The sequence below is a fragment of the Gossypium hirsutum genome, chromosome A12, assembly GCF_007990345.1.
Source record: "Gossypium hirsutum isolate 1008001.06 chromosome A12, Gossypium_hirsutum_v2.1, whole genome shotgun sequence".
Taxonomy (NCBI): domain Eukaryota; kingdom Viridiplantae; phylum Streptophyta; class Magnoliopsida; order Malvales; family Malvaceae; genus Gossypium; species Gossypium hirsutum.
Genome location: NC_053435.1, coordinates 47473973 through 47496400, shown reverse-complemented (window position 1 = coordinate 47496400; position 22428 = coordinate 47473973). Strand labels below are relative to the sequence as shown.

At 34.9% G+C, this 22428-nt stretch overlaps 1 long non-coding RNA gene across 1 annotated transcript; it reads right to left on the bottom strand.

Annotated features, from left to right (window-relative positions):
- Positions 1–16426: 16426 nt before the first annotated feature.
- LOC121210837 (uncharacterized) lies at positions 16427–17662 on the bottom strand. The gene is made up of 2 exons (XR_005906049.1): positions 17196–17662; positions 16427–16892 (listed from the first exon to the last, which is right to left on the bottom strand). It is a non-coding gene; the product is annotated as an uncharacterized lncRNA (long non-coding RNA).
- Positions 17663–22428: the final 4766 nt, after the last annotated feature.

Here is a 22428-nt window from a genome sequence, read left to right as displayed (position 1 = left end):
ACTTAATATATATTTTTGAATCACTATGGACACTAAGTGTGCGACATTATTGAGTTGATCACGGACAGCGGATCGGGTAAGTACCTTGAGTTCATGGCTAATAGGCGCTATGTTTATATTTGGAGTTGAGCTTGGTAAGTTTGAACCTATGTGACAAATATACTTGAAGTCACGCACAGAAGATTTAACGTGGAATAGGTGAAAGGCCGTTTAGTTGTATGATTGTAACGAAAAGAAAATGATGTATGAAAATGCCTCAAATATCCTATTGATTAGTATATGGAATGTGAATGCATGATTTGGTATGAGATTGAACTGATAGGTCTGAGGAACTATGGCACGGTTCGGTATGGATGGAGTAACTAGCCTCGTAACATTTTGTTTCCTCTTGTGATAATGTTATTTAATGGATGGTAGTGCATTGCTTATGACTTACTGAGTTATATACTCACTCGGTGTTTCCTTGTCACCTATTCTAGGTTTCTTGGACTCGTCTCTTTTTGCGTGGTCGGGCCGTCATCAAAGTCATCACACCGGCTAGCAAGTTTTGGTACTTTCTTCTTAGTCGGCTTAGGAGAACATTTCGGCATGTATAGGCTATTATGTTGTGTTTGAACTTTGGTATGTAAACTTTTAGCCATGCGAAAATGGCATAAATGTCGGTTGGGTTTGGTTTTATAACGCTAGGTCGTAAGCCTTGGTAATTCGACTTTTCTTTTTATGCCATATGTCATGGTTGATTATTTTGGTGTTAAAATTCATGATATGGAAATAGTGTAGTAGGGGGATGTTTGACAATGATTAGCCTTTGGCATGGCTAGTCATGATCATAATTTGTGATATGTATGATGAATTACTAGTTAGATCAAGGAGAAATCACGAAATGGGCATAGTTGCTTTCGTAACAGATGCTGGCAGCAGCAGTGACGTGAGATTGAAAAATCACTAAAAATAGTAGGAGTGGAATTAATTGATGAATAAATTATGTAATCGAAGCTCGATGAGTCTATTTTCATATAGAAGTAACGAAACGATCATATGGACAGTATGTTAAGAGATATTCAGGTTCTCGTGAGACAGGGCCAGAACAGTTTCTGGATTCCCTGTTCCGACTTTGGAAATTCATTATAAATTAACCAGAGATAATTAGGAGTCATGCCATATATGTACAGATTCCACTCTGAGTCTAGTTTGTATAGAAACAAACGACATCAGTATTGAAGCTCTGTGCAGGGAGATATCCAATTCGTAATGCGCAAGGGTCAGTGTAGTCGATCCCTGTAACATGGGAGACCTTGACTAATAAGCTGTACTAATTGGCCCGACAAAAAATTCTACAAAAATTCTACCATATAGGTATATGAGTCTAGTTCCAGGGAAAATTTACGGAACTGGATTTCGAGTTTCAGAACTCAGGATATGATTTTTAAAGCGACTAGTACGCAGATTGACAGCTTGTCTGGGAAATGTCAATAAGTGGTTTGAAGTCTGTTAACACCTCGTGTTCGACTCCGGCGACGGTCTCGGGTTCGGGGTGTTACAATTTTGAGGTCTATGATATGATTGCATGATTGTTTATTTTGAGGTCTATGATATGATTGCATGATTGTGTGAAAATTTCGTGAAGAAATTCTATGCTTAAAGTGCTCAATTTGAAGTTAGGGGCTAAATTGAATAAGTTGCAAAACTTGCATTCTAGAAGTTTCTAGTATGAAATTGCTTTGAAATATTAATTAGGAGGTCTTAAATAGCAATTTTACCAATTTATAAGTGATGGAAAAAAATTGTACATGGATGGAATTTTTGAAAGTTTAGTAAGGAAGGGCATTTTGGTCATTTGGTAATTAAAAGAAATAAAAAGGGAAAATAAAGCCAAAATTGACTCATCTTTTTCATGGAGGCCGAAATTAGCATGGGGGAAGCCATGGATAGGGTTTTTAAGCTTTCCAAGCTCAATAGTAAGTCCGTTCTAACCCCGTTTTTCAAGTTCTTTACGTTTTTAGAATCCCGGTAATTTGATTAAGCTTATTCTAGAAATAATTTAAGCTAGGGTTCATATTTGGAAAAAAATACCCATAGTTGAAATATTTTGATGTTTTATGATGGAATATGAGGTTTTAAATTATGTTAGACAACTTGTGTACTCGGTTTTGAGTAAATACGAGTAAAAGTGCTTAATCGGTAAAAATACCTAATAGTCGTAAGTATATGTTAGAGTGAGAATTTGATGTTTCTGTAGAAGAGAGAAGTTATCAGCCTGTCATAAAACATAAGAATAAGGGGTGAAGTTTAATTCCTGAGCCTAGGGGCAAAAGTGTAAATATGCAAAAGATTAGGGGCAAAATTTGTCAATTTTCCAAAGTTTGAGTTAAAGACTGTTTTGAATAGTACATTAATTAAATAAGTAAAATATGATGTTTTCGATCCCGGAAAACGAGATTTGAACCTAGAATGAGAGAAATCGAAAATTGGGAAAGTTGGTTAAATGGCCGTTTTAGTATCGAGGTAGGTTCATATGTATAATAAGCATTAATTTATGCATGTTCAATGTAAAATTGATATATTTACTATGATTTTTGAGGTGTTGAAAGTTTGTAAGTTGGTATGATAATAATACAGTAATAATGCTGTAATTTATATTTGAAAGTTAAATTTAGTGAATTAATTGAATTATGTTAAGTTAAATGATTATGGTGCCAAGCTTATGAATTGATTTAAAAATATGTCTATGGTACATGAAGTGCTTTGAATTATCATTTATAAATGTGATTTCTATAATTATGGATATTATGGGAAATTGTAAGTTCATATGATTTTTAATAAGGCAATGTGTAATTTAATGTTATTGCCTTGATAATAAATGAGATGCAAGTTTATATGTAAGTAATACATCAATATTACTTGTATTATGATATTTTATAATAATATTGGAAATATGTTTGTGGATAATTACTTGATTGGTGAAATTGTTGGAAAAGAGAGAGAAATCCCGGTTGAACCTTCGAAAAGATTGGATGATACAGATAGTATGTAGCTAGGTCACATGTATGATGCTAAGTGCACATCATGTGTACAAGAGAGCTACAAGACATTATGATGTAACTAGGTCGCATGGGTGATACTATGTGTACACCATGTAGACAAGAGAGCTAGGGATATATGTAGCTAGGTCGCATGTGTAGTACTAAGTGCAGGCTACTACGTGTATCAGATAGTTAGGTCACGTGTGTAGTACTAAGTGCAGGCTACTACGTGTAACGGATAATTGGTCGCATGTGTAGTACTAAGTGCAGGCTACTATGCGTACCAGATAGTTTGGCTAGATATGTGGCACTTATGTGCAAACTTTCCATGTATCTGAATTATATTCCGAAGTGTTCAACGGGAGACTCTCTATCTATTGCTTTGTGAGTGTTGTGATGAATAAGTGCAGGAACTTGGTTATGTGAATGATGTGTTCATTAAGTGACCAGGATGTGGTAAGATTATAAACAAGTAAGCTATACATAAGGATGATTTTATGGTGATCTTGTGATCATGGGCCCATACTTGTGATGTATGAAATGTGGTGAAAATGATTTGTGATATGTATGTTAAAATGAGGTTAATACAAAGAAATGTGAAAGAGTGAGTTAGCAATAAAACTGTTTTGGACAGTAACAGTGATGTGATTTTGAAAAATCACCAAAAATAGTAGAAATAGAATTAGAGACTTAATGAGATAAAAAATTAAAGCTTAATAAGTCTATTTTCATATAAAAGAAACAGAACAAGCAAAGGAGTTCTATATTTTGAGATATTTATGTTTTTGTGAGACTGGTTCAGAATGATTACGTGATCCCCTGTTCTGACTTTGGAAATTGACAAAAATTTGGAGAAAAATAATTAGAGGCTCAAACTTATATTTTTAAAATCCCTAATGAGTCTATTTTCAAGATAAGTTAACAAGTACATTATCCGAGTTCTGTACTGTGAGATAATTAATTTTTAGTGAAGAGAGGTTAGAACTGTCAGAAAGTGAAATAGGGGAAATTTTAATGAATAAACTGTACTAATTGGCTAAACCAAAAATTATGAATTTTTTTGGCTAAAAGATATGTGAGTCTAGATTCAGGAGAAATTTACAGATCTTAATTTGGAGCTCTGTAGCTCGAATTATAAATAAGTAAGTGACTATGACTCGTGTGGACAGTTTGATGTGAGCATTTATTAGTAAATTGTGAAATCGTACTTACAAGAATGCTATATACATTAAAGATGTGGAATGGAGAGGAGGAGGAGGAAAATAAATATATGTAGAATACATGGAAACTATGGTATATGAAATATTGATATAATGAAATAAATGATATGTGTTTATAAGAAAACAGAAAGAGAATGATATGTATCATGACATGTATATTTATATATATATATGACTAGTCTCAATGTAATGCTTGTTGGGTATGAGTTGAATTGAAATGTTTCATGCAAACATGTTATTCTGCGCATCTAAATTATGCTATTTTATAAAGATATGATCTAGCTTTAAATATGAATGCTTGATGATTAAGCTGAAGATACTTGGTAAGATGATGACCTTGGTATAAATGTATAAGTGGTACTATAATAGACAAGGTAAAATAAGTATGAGAGACTTGGTATAAATGTATAAGTGGTACTATAATAGACAAGGTAAAATGAGTATGAGAGACACATGTATGATGACATACAAATGCTATGTTTGCGGTTTAATTGAGAATGTTTAATCATTAAATGAATACCATGTTATATGCTTTTGATTTTGTATAAGTGTGTAAGAGATTAAGGTTGACCAAAGCTTGGAAAATAGCCTAGGTATATTCCACACAGGCAGAGATACGACCATGTGTCTCAGCCGTGTATGGAATACGATTTTGGGACACGTGCGTTGGAGCCTTAAAGTATGAAATTTTCAAGACTTTTATAAGTTCTCGGTTTAGTCCCGAACCCTTTCTAAAGTATGTTTTGGGCTCCGTAGACTCAAATAAGGGACTATGTGTAAGTACATGAACGTTTTGAAATATGAATGAAATTTTATGGCCCGTATTTTAGTTAAATGTTTGTATGTTTGTCCGGTAACGCCTCGTACCTTATCCCAGCCTCGGGTACGGGTAAGGGGTGTTACATTTAGTGGTATCAGAGCTATGGTTTAGTCGATTCTCAGACTAACATAGCAAGTGTGATAGTTTAGTTATACATGCCACAAATATGTGATAGTGTGATGTCACACTAATGAGGACCATTTTGTTTAAAATGAAGTATTCTCCAACCAAGCTACATCTGACCATTTGATAGTAATATTGAAGTATTTGAATAAAGTGTAGCTATGATGTGTTAAACTCGGAAAGGTATGAATAAGAATTCGTGATATATGTATATGTGATAATATGTGAGAAGAAAGTTTATATAGTGATATATTTATTCATATTTGTTTGGCGTTCATATGCTGTTGCATGATTGACTAAATTAATTAGTAAATGTGATGACTAAAGTTATTCAAAATCCATAGAATATATGAGTGAGTGCACTTATTTGAAATGAGATAATTGGAAATTTTATGTAAGAAGATATGAATAATAAATTGTTTGAAGTGGATAGTATGATTATAATGACATATGTGGATAATGAAAAAAATGTGTCATATAGATATATGTCAGAATCGAGTTAGAGACTGTACGACCTCACCCCTTACCGATGAGCTGTATATAACGGAATTTCATGAGAATCATGTTGACTAAGTTCCTAAGTGTGGAATCAAAGAGTTTAGTGATAAAATAATAATAGATATGACCAGAGACTGAGAATGGTTGACAAGTGAAGGACAGAGTTAGAGAAATATCAGAGTTGACTGAGTTATCTTGGGATTCAAATTGATGACAGAGTGTTTCTGAAAGTATCGTCTTGAAAACAATTAGTTAGTAATGCTGGAAATTATGAGAAAGATACTAAACCTCACTCCGGTAAGATTTTCGAGGACGAAAATCTCTAAAGGGGGGAGAGCTGTAATAGCCCAAAATTGGGTCTAGTTGGAACAAAGGTTTCAGGACCACAAAATCTGAGATAGAAATAATTATTTTATGATTATTTTGAGGTCTATGATATGGTTGCATGATTTTTTATTTTGAGGTCTATGATATGATTGCATGATTGTGTGAAAATTTCGTGAAGAAATTCTATGCATAAAGTGCTCAATTTGAAGTTAGGGGCTAAATTGAATAAGTTGCAAAAATTGCATTCTAGAAGCTTCTAGTATGAAATTGCTTTGAAATATTAATTAGGAGGTCTTAAAGAGCAATTTTACCAATTTATAAGTGATGGAAAAAAATTGGACATGGATGGAATTTTAAAAAGTTTAGTAAGGAAGGGCATTTTGGTCATTTGGTAATTAAAAGAAATAAAAAGGGAAAAATAAAGCCAAAATTGACTCATCTTTTTCATGGAGGCCGAAATTAGCATGGGGGAAGCCATGGATAGGGTTTTCAAGCTTTCCAAGCTCAATAGTAAGTCCCTTCTAACCCCGTTTTTCAAGTTCTTTCTGTTTTTGGAATCCCGGTAATTTGATTAAGCTTATTCTAGAAATAATTTAAGCTAGTGTTCATATTTGGAAAAAATACCCATAGGTGAAATGTGTTTATTTTGATGTTTTATGATGGAATATGAGGTTTTAAATTATGTTATACAATTTGTGCTACTCGATTTTGAGTGAAAACGAGTAAAAGGGCTTAATGGTAAAAATACCTAATAGTCATAAGTATATGTTAGAGTGAGAATTTGATGTTTCCATAGAAGAGAAAAGTGATCAGCATGTCATAAAACATAAGAATAAGGGATGAAGTTTAATTCCCGAGCCTAGGGGCAAAAGTGTAAATATTGAAAAGTTTAGGGGAAAAATTTGTAAATTTTCCAAGGTTTTAGTTAAGGACTGTTTTGAATAGTATATTAACTAAATAAGTAAACTATGATGTTTTCGATCCCGGAAAACGAGATTTGAACCTAGAATGAGAGAAAAATTGAAAATTGGGAAAGTTGGTTAAATAGCTGTTTTAGTATCGAGGTAAGTTCATATGTATAATAAGCATTAATTTATGCATGTTCAATGTAAAATTGATATATTTACTATGATTTTCGAGGTGTTGAAAGTATGTAAGTTGGTATGATAATAATACAACAATAATGCTGTAATTTATATTTGAAAGTTAAATTTGGTGAATTAATTGAATTATGTTAAATTAAATGATTATGGTGCCAAGTTTATGAATTGATTTAAAAACATGTCTATGGTCCATGAAGTGCTTTGAATTATCATACATAAATGTGATTTCTATGATTATGGATATTATGGGAAATTGTAAGTTCATATGATTTTTAATAAGGCAATGTGTAATTTAATGTTATTGCCTTGATATTAAATGAGATGTAAGTTTATATGTAAGTAATACATCAATATTACTTGTATTATGATATTTTATAATAATATTGGAAATATGTTTGTGGATAATTACTTGATTGGTGAAATTGTTGGAAAAGAGAGAGAAATCCTGGTTGAACCTTCGGAAAGATTGGATGATACAGATAGTATGTAGCTAGGTCACATGTATGGTGCTAAGTGCATATCATGTGTACAAGAGAGCTACAAGACATTATGATTTAGCTAGGTCGCATGGGTGATACTATGTGTACACTATGTAGACAAAAGAGCTACGGGATATATGTAGCTAGGTCGCATGTGTAGTATTAAGTGCAGGCTACTACGTGTATCATATAGTTAGGTCACGTGTGTAGTACTAAGTGCAAGCTACTACGTGTATCGGATAATTGGTTGTATGTGTAGTACTAAGTGCAGGTTACTATGCGTACCAGATAGTTTGGCAACATATGTGGCACTTATGTGCAAACTTTCCATGTATCTGAATTATATTCCGAAGTGTTCAACGGGAGACTCTCTATGTATTGCTTTGTGAGTGTTGTGATGAATAAGTGCAGGAACTTGGTTATGTGAATGATGTGTTCATTAAGTGACCAGGATGTGGTAAGATTATAAACAAGTAAGCTATACATGAGGATGATTTTATGGTGATCTTGTGATCATGGGCCTATACTTGTGATGTATGAAATGTGGTGAAAATGATTTGTGATATGTATGTTAAAATGAGGTTAATACAAAGAAAGTGTGAAAGAGTGAATTAGCAATAAAACTGTTTTGGACAGTAGCAGTGACGTGATTTTGAAAAATCACCAAAAATAGTAGAAATTGAATCAGAGACTTAATAAGATAAAAAATTAAAGCTTAATAAGTCTATTTTCATATAAAAGAAATAGAGCTAGCAAAGGAGTTCTATATTTTGAGATATTTATGTTTTTGTGATACTGGTTCAGAATGATTATGTGATCCCCTGTTCTGATTTTGGAAAATCACAAAAAATTGGAGAAAAATAATTAGAGGCTCAAACTTATATTTTTAAAATCCGTAATGAGTCTATTTTCAAGATAAATCAACAAGAACATTATCCGAGTTCTGTACTATGGGATAATTAATTTTTCGTGAACAGATGTCAGAATTGTCAGAAAGTGAAAAGGGGAAGTTTTAATGAATAAACTGTACTAATTGGCTAAAGCAAAAATTATGAAAATTTTTTGGTGAAAATATATGTGAGTCTAGATTTAGGAGAAATTTACGGATCTTAATTTGGAGCTCTGTAGCTCGAATTATAAATAAGTAAGTGACTATGGCTCGTGTGGACAGTTTGATGTGAGCATTTATTAGTAAATTGTGAAATCGTACTTACAAGAATGCTATATACATTAAGGATGTGGAATGGAGAGGAGGAGGAGGAAAATAAATATATGTGGAATACATGGAAACTATGGTATATGGAATATTGATATAATGAAATAAATGATATGTGTTTATAAGAAAACAGAAAGAGAGTGATATGTATCATGACATGTATATATATATGACTAGTCTCAATGTAATGCTTGTTGGGTATGGAGTTGAATTGAAATGTTTCAGGCAAACATGTTATTCTATGCATCTAAACTATGGTATTTTATAAATATATGATCCATCTTTAAATATGAATGCTTGATGATTAAGCTGAAGATACTTGGTAAGATGATAATCTTGGTATAAATGTATAAGTGGTACTTTAATAGACAAGGTAAAATGAGTATGAGAGACACATGTATGATGACATACAAATGCTATGTTTTCAGTTTAATTGAGAATGTTTAATCATTAAATGAATACCATGTTATATGCTTTTGATTTTGTATAAGTGTGTAAGAGACTAAGGTTAACCAAAGCTTGGAAAATAGCCTAGGTATACTCCACACAGGCAGAGATACGACCATGTGTCTCAGCCGTGTATGGAATATGACTTTGGGACACGTGCATGTGGAGCCTTAGAGTATGAAATTTCCAAGATTTTTGTAAGTTCTCGGTTTAGTCCCGAACCCTTTCTAAAGTATGTTTTGGGCTCCGTAGACTCAAATAAGGGACTATGTGTAAGTAAATGAACGTTTTGAAATATGAATGAAATTTTATGGCCCGTATTTTAGTTAAATGTTTGTATGTTTGTCCGGTAACACCTCGTACCTTATCCCGGCCTCGGGTACGGGTAAGGGGTGTTACACAATCTATTCCTAGGTTCAACTATGAATTTACCACATTAATTTCATCATGCATTATTCATAAACATATTCAACCATATTATGAAAAATCAATCACTCAAAACATAATAGCGATAAAGTTGCCTTACTTATGTATAACTTGGTATACAAAAAGTGGGTGACTAGATTGAATCAGTCTACTAGCTTGGCCTTCCCCCGGTCTAGGTTCAGGTTTCGTATTTCTTGATCTAAAATGATAAAATTCACTAATTTAATCATCACATCAATCAAGACATTTCATAATTCATCTTTTGGCAAAATAATCGTTTTGCCTCTAGACTTTCACAAAATTATGATTTTACCCCTAGGCTTGTAATTTGATTTTCATCGAATTTTCTCACTAACCAAGCATAGCTGAACTCTTTTTATACCTATAGCATCTCAAAATTTCAAATATTTCACACAATTACCATCCATTTAACAAACTTCACAAAATGGTTCATTTTAGGTGTTTTCATGAAAACCCCTTTCACAAAAGTTGTTTATTTAACAACCATGATTCATTTTCTACCATGAAAATTCAGAAAACGACATGAAAACTCTCATGGCAAATCCCTACTCTCTCAACCATTTTGCAAAATAGTCCCCTAATTAGTTAGCTTAAGCAATAAGGGCTCCAAAAGTACAAAAATCATTAAGAAAGACCACCAAAATCACTTACTTGCAAGGGTGAAAAGTTACTAAAATTTCAAGCTTTCAAAACCCTTATTTTTCTAAAAATTTTAGTGGAGAGGAGCAAGATGAAAGATGATATCTTTTTCTCTTTGTTTTATTTTATTTCAAGTCAAATTGGTCACCAAATTTCACCTAACCTTTGACCATTTCATTTTCTTTGTCTCTATGGCTGGCCACCCTTATTAGAATGAGTCTAATTTCCCTTTAAAGACCCCTAATTATGATTCTCTAACTATTTAACACCATTTCCTAGTAAAACAAAACTTTTGCCCTTTATGCTATTTAATCATTTTTTTGCAATTAAGTTCACAACCGCTCAAAATTAATTCACCAAAATTTTCATTACTCATATTATCATGCTACAACACATAAAATGAAATTAAAAATAATTTCTCTGACCTCAGGTTAGTGGTTATGAAACCACTCTTTCGACTAGGCCTAAAATCGGACTATTACAATTCTCCCCCCTTAGGGATTTTCGTCCCCAAAAATCTTACCGGTGAAAAGGTTAGGGTATTGATCTCTCATAGCCTCCTCGGATTCCCATGTGGCCTCTTCGACCCCATGTCGACGCCATAGTACTTTCACGAGTGCTATAATTTTATTTCTCAATTGCTTGACCTCTCAGCCTAAGATCTTAACCGGCTCTTCGCCATAAGTCATGTCTGATTGAATTTCAACCTCTGTTGGTGAAAGAACGTGCGAAGGGTCAGAACAGTAACGATACAACATCGACACATGGAAAACATTGTGGATCTTCTGTAACTTAGATGGCAAGGCTAGTCGATAAGCTACCAGTCCAATTCTCTCTGTCACCTCCTAAGGTCCAATAAAATGTGGACTTAATTTTCCTTTCTTACCAAATCTGAGGACTTTCTTCCATGGGATACTTTCAAAAACACCTTATCATCGACTTGAAACTCAATTTCCTTTTGTTTCAAATCCACATAGGATTTCTGTCTATCCGAAGCAGCCTTCAAACAATCACGAATTACCTTAACTTTCTCTTTAGTCTCTTTGACTAAGTCAACCCCGTGAATCTGATTTTCTCTGAGTTCAGTCCAAAACAAGGGCGTTCGGCACTTACGCCTATACAAAGCCTTATAAGGTGTCATTCTCAAGCTCGACTGATAGTTATTTTTGTAGGAAACTCTACCAGAGGTAAAATACTTTTCCCAACTACCTTGGAATTCAAGAACGCAACACTGCAACATATCTTCAAGAATCTAAATTACTCTTTCGACTGACAGTCGGTTTGCGGATGGAAACCCGTGCTAAAATTCAACCTTGTCCCTAAAGCTTCTTGTGACTTTTTCCAAAACTGTGAAGTAAAAACTTCGGGTCTCTATCCGAAATAATCGAAAAGGGTAGTCCGTGAAGTCTCACAATTTCAGAAACATACAACTCGGCTAGCTTATGAAGTGGGTAGTCGATACGTACTGGAACAAAGTGAGTTGATTTCATTAATCGATCAATTACGACCCAAATAGCATCTTTCTTTCTTGGTAAAAATAGCAATCCCGTCACAAAATCCATGGTAATTCGATCCCATTTCCACCCGGGAACCATCAGAGGCTGAAGTAACCCCGAAAGTACTTAGTGCTCGGCTTTCACTTGCTGACAAATTAAATATTTCGACACAAACACTGAGATGTCTCTTTTCATACCCGGCCACCAATACAATCTCTTCAAGTCATTATACATCTTAGTACTATCGGATGGATTGTCATACAACTACTATGTGCCTCGTGAAGAATTTCCCCATTAAGCTCATCGTCTCTAGGTATACAGACCCTATCTCGGAACATCAAACAACTGTCGGTACTAATCTAAAAATTTGATTCGTCAACTGTCTCACACTAAGTCATCTTGGCCTGCAAATCTTTATCAATCTTCTGAGCTTCACAAATCTCTTAAAGAAACGTAGGTCTAGCTCTCAACTCTGCTAGAATCGAACCATCCTCGATTATAGACAACTGAGTATTCATAGCTCCAAGGCAAACAATGACTTCCTACTTAATACATCTGCGACCACGTTCGCCTTTCCCAGGTGATAGTTGATTACCAGCTCATAATCTTTAATCAAATATAGCCGCCTTCATTGCCGTAGATTCAAATCCTTTTGAGTCATCAAGTATTTTAGGCTTGTATGGTTGGTGAATACCCGGCATCTCTCGCCATACAAGTGGTGTCTCCAAATTTTCAGTGCGAACACTATGCTGCTAGCTCTAAGTTGTGTGTCGAATAATTTTTCTCATACGGCTTCAGCCGTCTCGAGGCATATGCTATTACCTTGCCTTCTTGCATAAGCACGCATCTTAATCTATTCAAGGATGCATCACTATACACTACAAATTCTTTTTCAGGTTTCGGTTGCACTAAATTTGGGGCTTCAGTCAACAACGCCTTACGTTTCTCAAAACTTTGTTGACATTTTTCTGTCCAATCGAACTTGACATCTTTCTGTAGGAACCTTATCATCTGAGTAGTAATCATAGAGAATCCTTTAACGAATTGTCTGTAGTAACTCACAAAGCCTAGAAAGCTCCTAATCTCCGATACATTTCTTGGTGGTTTCCACTCAACAATAGCCGAGATCTTACTCGGGTCAACTCTAATTCCATCACCCGACACAATGTGTCCTAAGAATTTGACCTCTCGAAGCTAAAACTCACTTTTATTAAACTTGGAATACAACTGCTTATCTCTTAAAGTTTGTAAAATAGTTCTCAAATGTTTCGCGTGTTCACTCTCATCACGAGAATAGATCAATATATCATCTATAAAAACAACAACGAACTTAATCCAAGTACGGTCAAAAAATATTGTTCATTAAGTCCATAAACATGGTGGGAGCATTTGTTAAGCCAAAGGGCATGACAAGGAACTCATAATGCCCATATCTCGTCCAAAATGCGGTTTTCGGCACATCTTGCTCCTTAACTCTCAGCTGGTAATAACTGGATCTTAAGTCTATCTTAGAAAACACTGTGGCTCCTTTCAATTGGTCAAACAAATCACCGATCCTTGGCAAACGATACTTGTTCTTCACAGTCGCCTTGTTGAGCTGCCTGTAATCTATACATAACCTCATTGACCCGTCTTTCTTTTTCACAAAGGGTACTGGAGCACCCCACAGAGAGTAGCTTGGTCTCACAAAACCCTTATCCGTTAACTCTTGTAGCTGAGCCTTCAACTCTTTTAACTCTAACGGTGCCATCATATACAGGTCAATCGATATAGGTGCAATATTAGGGACTAAGTCGATACCAAATTAGACTTTCCTAACTGGAGGCAATCCGGGCAACTCTTCTGGAAACACATCCATAAATTCACATACCACTGGGACTGACTCAATCTTCACTTTCTTCACTTAGGTATTCAACACAAATGAAAGATAAGACTCATACCCCTTTCTCATATATCTCTTAGCAGTTATAGAAGAAATCACTACAGGTAAGCTATCCGGTTCATCTAATTCAACCCGAAGAATATCCCTATTTTCACATTTCAGTTCAATGAATTTATTCCCATAATTTACTATGACATCATGGGTAGACAAACAATCCATAGCAAGGATAATGTCAAATTCATCAAACGACAATAACATGAGGTTAGCCAGAAAACAATGACCTCTAATTGTCAAAGGACAATTTCTACATACTTGGTCAACTAATACATGCTTACCTAATGGGTTTGACACCTTTACCACAAATTCTGTAGACTCGATAGACATATTCATTCTAGACACTAGTTTCACACAAGCACACGAATGGGTAAACCCCGGATCTATCAAAGCAACAATAGAAATATCATGAAGAGAGAAAGTACCCATAATCACATCCGATAATGATGCCTCTTCGCGAGCGTGAATGGTATAAGTCCTTGCAGGCACTCGAACCTCGGACCTCACGGCGGAATCTTTAGGCGCACCTCTGTTGGTAGTCCCTCTTCCCGGGTTCTTCTGTGGTCTACCTCTCGAAGAAGTATTACTCGCTCTCACATCTTGCTTTTCGTCTTTCTTACCCATTTCAGGATAGTTTCGGATGAAGTGGTCTAGCGACCCACATTTGAAACAACCTGTTTCATTTCCCCGACACTGATCGAAATGGCGTCTACCGCCTTGTGAACATTCTGGTCTGTTTGGTCGAACACTACCTACACTTGCGATTGAAGTGGTTTGTGATTTAGATGCCTTGTACTGCTTACTCTTATTCCTACTCGAGAATCCCATTGAAGCATTCGATCGATTAGTGAACTCTCTTGATCTCTTAGATGAGGATTGATGTGATTTCACCATCTGCCATTTCTTTGAGTCACGAGACTCAATATTAGCTTTTCTCTTTTCTTTGGTCAATTCTTCTACCTGGCAAACTCTTTCAACCAGTATCACGAACTCCCTTAACTCTAAGATGCCAACTAATAATCATATATCTTCGTTCAATCCGTCCTCAAATCTCTTGCATATGATGGCTTCAGTAGATACGCACTCCCTAGCGTATTTTCAGAGCCTTACGAACTCACACTCATATTCTGTTACTGTCATTCGGCCTTGCTTCAATTATAGAAATTCCTTCATCTTTTGATCTATAAACCTCTAACTAATATACTTCTTCCAAAATTCCTCTTGGAAAAATTCTCAAGTAATCCTTTCCCTTGGTACAACTGACACAAGGATGTTCCACCACGGGTAGGCCGAGTCTCGTAGGAGTGACACAACACACTTTATGCACTCCTCAAGTGTGTAAGACAACTCATCGAATACTCTAATGGTATTTTCTAGCTAGGACTCCGCCTTCTCTGGGTCATCGTCTATATTCGCCCTAAATTTCTCAGCTCTCTGTTTCCTAATTCTATCAACCGGAGGTTTCTCCCTTCTTAACATCTCCATCCCTTGGGGCACTATAGGGTTAGGTTGAGGGATTGGAGGGGGTGGGGAAGGTGGAGTGTTCAGATTTGCACGAATAAACTCCGAATACCAGGTGTCTATCATATGGAGCTAGGCTTCTCTAGCCTTTCTACTTTGACTCATTGTCACGGTCCCTTCAGCTTGAGCCGGCGCGTTACTCTCCATATCATCCGCCACTGCTCCGTCGGGATTCATTTACTATATGAAAACACAATTTAAAGGTCAAGAGTTGTCACACTATCATAATATTTTTTATGGCATGTATAGCTACACTTGTACACTAACTATGTTAGTAAGAGAATCAAGTAAACTATAGCTCTGATACCATTCCCTTACACGAGTTCGATGTGAAACAGGATACGAGGTATTACCGAACTTAAACACATGCAAACATACATTTCCTAGTTATGAAATTTCGCTCCAATTTAAAACTTTTCACAATACCTTAATTTCCCTATTATGGGCCTACGTGGCCTTGAACACACTTTGAAAGTGATTCGGAACTAATCTGTGCACTCTAGAAAACTTTTTAAAATTTAAAGCAGACAGGGGCACACGCCCATGTGGAAGGGCAACAGGTCCGTGTGGAAGGGCAACACACCCGTGTGTTTTCTGAACATGTCCATTTTGAAGGCCCGTGTGGCTCACACGGATTGAGCATATTGGAACACGCCCGTGTCCTTAGCCCGTGCGAATTTATTTTTCAATTCGAACCTACAGGGGCTTTTACATGGCTTGGGACATACCCGTGTCCATGACCCATGTCCCCTACACGGCCATGACACGCTGTGTCTCAGCCCGTGTACAAAAACCTTGACATTCTATTTCTGACATTAGAAGCCCTTTAGAGGCACACGACCATGGTACACGCCCATGTACTAGGTCGTGCCCTCCACATGATTGGGACACACGAGCGTGTCTCCGCCCATGTGGTTACTACTGGGCATTTTTTTGCCAACTTTAGGTGTGGGGGACACACGGCCTTACCACACGCCTATGGGGCAAGCCGTATGTCACACACGGTCTAGACACATGCCCGTGTGTCTGCCCATGTGGACAAAAAAAATGCTATTTATCAAGCCTTTGTGCCACCCTTACTTGCACCAACCTACACGACATCAACCAAAACCAATCCAAGCATAACACATATAACCAAAACAACAACCATGATCATTTTCATTAAATGCATTCAATAATAATCAATATTAGCCAACATTAATGGCCTATACAAAATGAATATCACATGCATAAGAGACAACACTTGTCTTTAAACTAACATTGTAATGGCCCATTTTTTCCCAGTCCCATACAAAAACCAAAAAACAAAATAAACCAAAATACAAAAACCAAAATTAAAGTCCAATGTCCATAATAATACCCAAGCCCAAAATCCAAATAACAAGGCCCAAAATGCAAATTAATTTGCAATGGCCCAATAACAAAAACTAGCCCAGGCCTGAAGTTTAATATTTTCAAAAACCCTAAGGTTTCTTTCCTTTACGCCACAATTGGTTTCCAGCAGCTTCCAGCACTGCTGCTACCTCCGTGCCAGCCCCACGTGCGCGTCCTTCACACCTCATCCCACGTGCGTCATCACCTCTAGCTAGCTCCTTACCTGCAAAAACAAAATAACAACACTAACAATCGCAGCCAAAGGAGAGCAAAATATAGCAGAAACATGTAGAGGGAATTATTTTCTATTTTCTATTTATTTTATTTCTTCTTATTCGGTTATAAAAGGCCGAATATGCTTATTGTAAAAGGGGATATGCATACAAAAATTTGAAAAAGGTTTGAATAAAAAAGAGTTTTCAAGAGGTAATTGGAAATCTCATTTTTCCTTTCGTTTTGGCTTCCATTTTTTTCTTTGATCTTTTTTATTGTATGTAAAAAACAAAATAAATAGAAGCAAAAATACTTATCCTCTTGAAGAGGCTTCTAATCCTTGTTTTCTTTGTGATAATCAGAGCTTAGATGAGGATTGAGATATTTGTCGTCGAATAAGGCCAGATTAGGCCTTCGCCTGACGCTGTCTGCCGAATGTAGAGGCAAAGTGGTGGTTGAGAGGCCTTTTGGTTCGCCCGAATAAGGGGGGGAATAAGCCTTAGGTTTTTGGTTTTTGTTTTTCTTTTAGGTGGCTAAGTGTTTAGTTTTAGGGTTTCTTAATTGTGTTTTGTAAAGAGAATAAAACGACACAATTTAGGGGGAAAGGGATCTGTGTGTCAACCCGTCGGAAGCCCAGATCTGCGTTTGTGCGCTTAAAATGGGTAAATTGTGCCATTCGTCCCTTCCTTTTGCGCTGGTACCTAATTGGGGCCCTATGTGTATTTTCTTTGCTTTTTAATTTTCCCTGAGATTTGTGCGTTATTGCAATTTTATCCGCGCCTAAACGTAGCATTGTGAAATTTGGTATAATTTCAGTTTTGATCCTCAATCATTTGTGCGAACACTCTTTCAATCCTCAGCTCAGTTTTAATGATTTGTCTATTTATAAATTATCCTTCCAATTTTTTTTATTTCAATTAAGTTTATTTTATGTATTATATTCTTTTGGATTTATTTGTTTAGTTATTTATGTAATTATTTTTTTAAAAAACCTATTATTTTAACATATTATTTTGAACTATTTTTTTAATTCCATTTTGTTTTAGTTTTTTTTTAATTTTCTTTTATATATTGCTGAATTGTTTTACTATATAGATTATTATTTTAAAATTTTCTTTATGTAATTTTATATTTAAAAGATTTATATAATATTCATTCTCATACATTGATATTTATATATACATATACATATTTTATGTCAAATTACTTATTTGAATCCTCTTTTGAACATGTTCATATAATTTTTCTTTAAAATTTTACTTATATATATATTATTTGTTTCTTTTAAATCCAATTTTGGTATTATATATTTTGTTTGTTTCAAGTATTTTCCTATATTATTATCCTCTTATATATGCATTGTTTGTACTAGGGTTTTTACTTCATGTATATCAATTATTGTGGATAAATTAATCTTGTTTCGAATTATTTTGCATGATCATTAATTTCATATTATATAAATAGTAGTTCATATACATTCTTCTATATATTTTTATACGGTTATATTTATCTTAAAACTTTCTGACATGTACATCATTGGTTTAAAACTTTATATTGGCATCCATTACTATTTTTATAATTTCTATTATATTTTATTGGTAAATTTTGGGTTTAAATTGTTTTGTATAGTATTCTTTTCAAAGTTCTTCTTATAATACTTATTTTTGAAACTCATTTATATGTTAAATTTTATATATTATTTACTCTATATTTTTATTTATTTGATGATCTATTCAAATTTTTGTGTGTATTAATCACTTATATACATATCCCTAGCTTTTATGTAAAATATTTCAAATTCTAACATATGCTATTTTTTCATCAATTCATCACTTTCTTAAAATTGTTTTGTATCATATTGACTTTTGAAAATTTGGTTATATTTTTCTTGGATTAGTTTTATGTAATTGTTTGTTTTGTTAGTTGGTTAAATAAATTTATATTATCTTCATTCGCCGAGTTTTGTAGTTTATTTGTGCATATTATCCCCTGTTTCCACTTTTTTTCTTTGGTTTACAAATGTCGCTTTATAATTTCTAACTCTTTAAAATCAACTATTCCATTGTATTTCAAGTAAAATTAATATGTTTTGAGTTTACAAATCTTTTTAAAAATCCTAAAATAAGGCAATGTTCATTATTTAGAAATTCGAGAAATCGTGCCCTACTGTGCTGAGTTTCGATTTTTCGTTGGACTAAATATTTGAACATCTTTTTGTAATTTTTGACCCAAGAGCTTTTGGAAGTCAAAACTCAATTGTGTTCTCAAAAGTATAAATGATCATGTCCTATCATGCTAGATGTGATGCTTTATACCTTTGAAACGAAAAAGTTTTGACGACCAGCTGAAACCCCTCAAATGCTTTAAAAGGAACCGTATTTCAAATTTTTTGAAAAGACCCTAGACATAAGACAACACTTAATCAATCTGGTACCAGTTTTTGGGCGTAGTGAGGGTGCTAACCCTTCCTCATACGTAACTGGCTCCCGAACCCATTTTTAAAATTTACGTGGACCATAATTATTTTAAAATGTTTTATTAGGTGACCCAATCACACCTAAAAAAAAAGATTGGTGGCGACTCCACATTTGGTTTTAAAAAGTCTATCCCCGTTTTTTTCAAATATAAAAAAATGGTTTCGACAAACATGACACTAAGCAAAAGATCAAGTCTCTATAAAGGCCACACTTAAAAAATTTAAACTAGCTATACCAAAAGTTTCAGGTGATAGTGTGATCGATGCCTTCGACATCCCTTTATTCCTGATATTAACTTATCGGCACTATAAGAGAATGGAAAAGAGAGAGAGTAAGAATAAAGATTAGTAAGTTGCATATAAATAAGTGACAACATCAACCATACATATTATAAATCAACACAACATACTTGAGTGAACAAAAGTAAATATCACTACATGCTTATATATCACAAGTAAAGCCAAAGATTACAATACCGTCCCAAAATCATGTTCATAGCTAGAACTTACTCATGTTATTCTTACCATTAAGGCATCATAACTAGACTATTATCTCATGATTTTCGAATAAAAACTTGTACCACTCTCAACATGATTATATTATTCCATATCTTTATGATAAGCCTTAAAAGTAACCCGTGAAACCCTTTGGAATACTAAAGGATATCCGATAAGCCTCCTACAAGAGGGTCAATTGCTGATGCCATGTCCTAGACATGGTCTTACACTGGCTCACATGTCAAGGCCAATGCCATGTCCCAGACATGGTCTTACACTTGCTCTCGTCTCAATGTCAATGCCATGTCCCAGACATGGTCTTACACTGGCTCTCATAATATGGCCGATGCCATGTCCGGGACATGGTCTTACACTAGCGCACATATCAATGCCGATGCCATGTCCCAGACATGGTCTTACACTAGCTCTCGTCTCAATGCCGATGCCATGACCCAGACATGGTCTTACACTGGCTCTCAAAATGTGGCCAATGCCATGTCCTGGACATGGTCTTACACTAGCGCACATATCAATGTTGATGCCATGTCCCAGACATGGTCTTACACTAGCTATCATCTCAATGTCGATGCCATGTCCTAGACATGGTCTTACACTGGCTCTTATAATGTGGCCGATGCCATGTCCCGGGCATGGTCTTACACTAGCGCACATATCAATGCCGATGCCATGTCCCAGACGTGGTCTTACACTGACTCTCACAATATTGCCGATGTCATGTTCCAAACATGGTCTTACGCTGGCTCTATTATTTGTCGCCAACGCCATTTCCCAGACATGGTCTTACACTAGCGCACATATCACCCAAATGTCATGGCATGGATATGCAATCTATTCCTAGGTTTAACCGAGAATTTACCACATTAATTTCATCATGCATCATTCATAAACATATTCAACCATATTATGTAAAAATCAATCACTCAAAACATAATAGCGATAAAGTTTCCTTACTTACGTACAACTTACCTCGGTATACAAAAAGAGGGCGACTAGATTGAATCAGTCTACTACTTGGCCTTCACCCAATCTAGGTCTAGATTTTGTATTTCTTGATCTAAAATGATAAAATTCACTAATTTAATCATCACATCAATCAAGACATTTCATAATTCATCTTTTGGCAAAATAACCATTTTGCCCCTAAACTTTTACCAAATTATGATTTTACCTCTAGGCATGTAATTCGATTTTCATCGAATTTTCTCACTAACCAAGCCTAGCTGAATTTTTTTTATACCTATAGCATCTCAAAATTTCAAATGTTTCACACAATTACCATCTATTTAAGAAACTTCACAAAATGGTTCATTTTAGGTGTTCTCATGAAAACCCCCCTTTCACAAAAATTATTTATTTAACAACCATGATTCATTTTCTTCCATGAAAATTTAGCAAACAACATGAACACTCTCATGGAAAATCCCTACTCTCTCAACCATTTTGCAAAATAGTCCTCCAATTAGTTAGCTTAAGCTATAATGGCTCCAAAAGTACAAAAATCACTTACTTGAAAGGGTGAAGAGTTGCTTAAATTTCAAGCTTCCAAAACCCTTATTTTGCTGAAAATTTTGATGGAGAGGAGGAAGATGAAAGGTGATATCTTTTTCTCATTATTTTATTTTATTTCAAGTCAAATTAGTCACCAAATTTAGCTTAACCTTTGACCATTTCATTTTCTTTGTCTCTATGGCCAGCCACCCTTATTAGAATGTGTCTAATTTCCCTTTAAAAACCCCTAATTATGATTCTCTATCTATTTAACACCATTTGCTAATAAAACAAAACTTTTGCCCTTTATGCGATTTAGTCAGTTTTTGCAATTAAGCTCACAATCGCTAAAATTAATTCACCAAAATTTTCATGCAGTCATATAATCATTCTACGACACATAAAATGATATTAAAATTAATTTCTCCAACATCGGGTTAGTGGTTTCGAAACCACAATTCTGACTAGGTCCAAAATCGGGTGGTTACATACCATGATTGAAAATTCTTTATTGTATACTCTTTACGAAAGTAATTCATCCAACTATTTTGTCCAATAACCTCGTTATGTGTGAACTACCCTCGTATGATATCCTTGATTCCTTTGAGTTAAATCCATTCACTCAATACAATCCTATTTTATCTCATTGTCACCATTATGTCTTCTTAATGATTAATATGACCATTGTCAACAAATGACTGTGACAAATTGCTCGTTCGAGAACTAGCACCCTGTGGCCACGTTTCATATTTATCAATCCACACAATGACAATGGGAAGATATCATTAACTCTTTTATTGAACTATAAATTCCACTATTGCTAGTAAAGTCATGCCATACACAAGTCATGTACCCAACATATAGACTATGGGCCTGATCATCTTTAGAGCATAAGTCTCCACTTATATCAAAGCTCATGAGTTGCATACGCATGGTTAGTGACTAACTTAGGATTTAGGTAAATCACACCATGAATGTCATAAGTGAATTAATTCACAAATAGATTTTGAATTAATTCATCTTAGGTCCAGTCCAATATATCATTCTACCAATGAATACATCT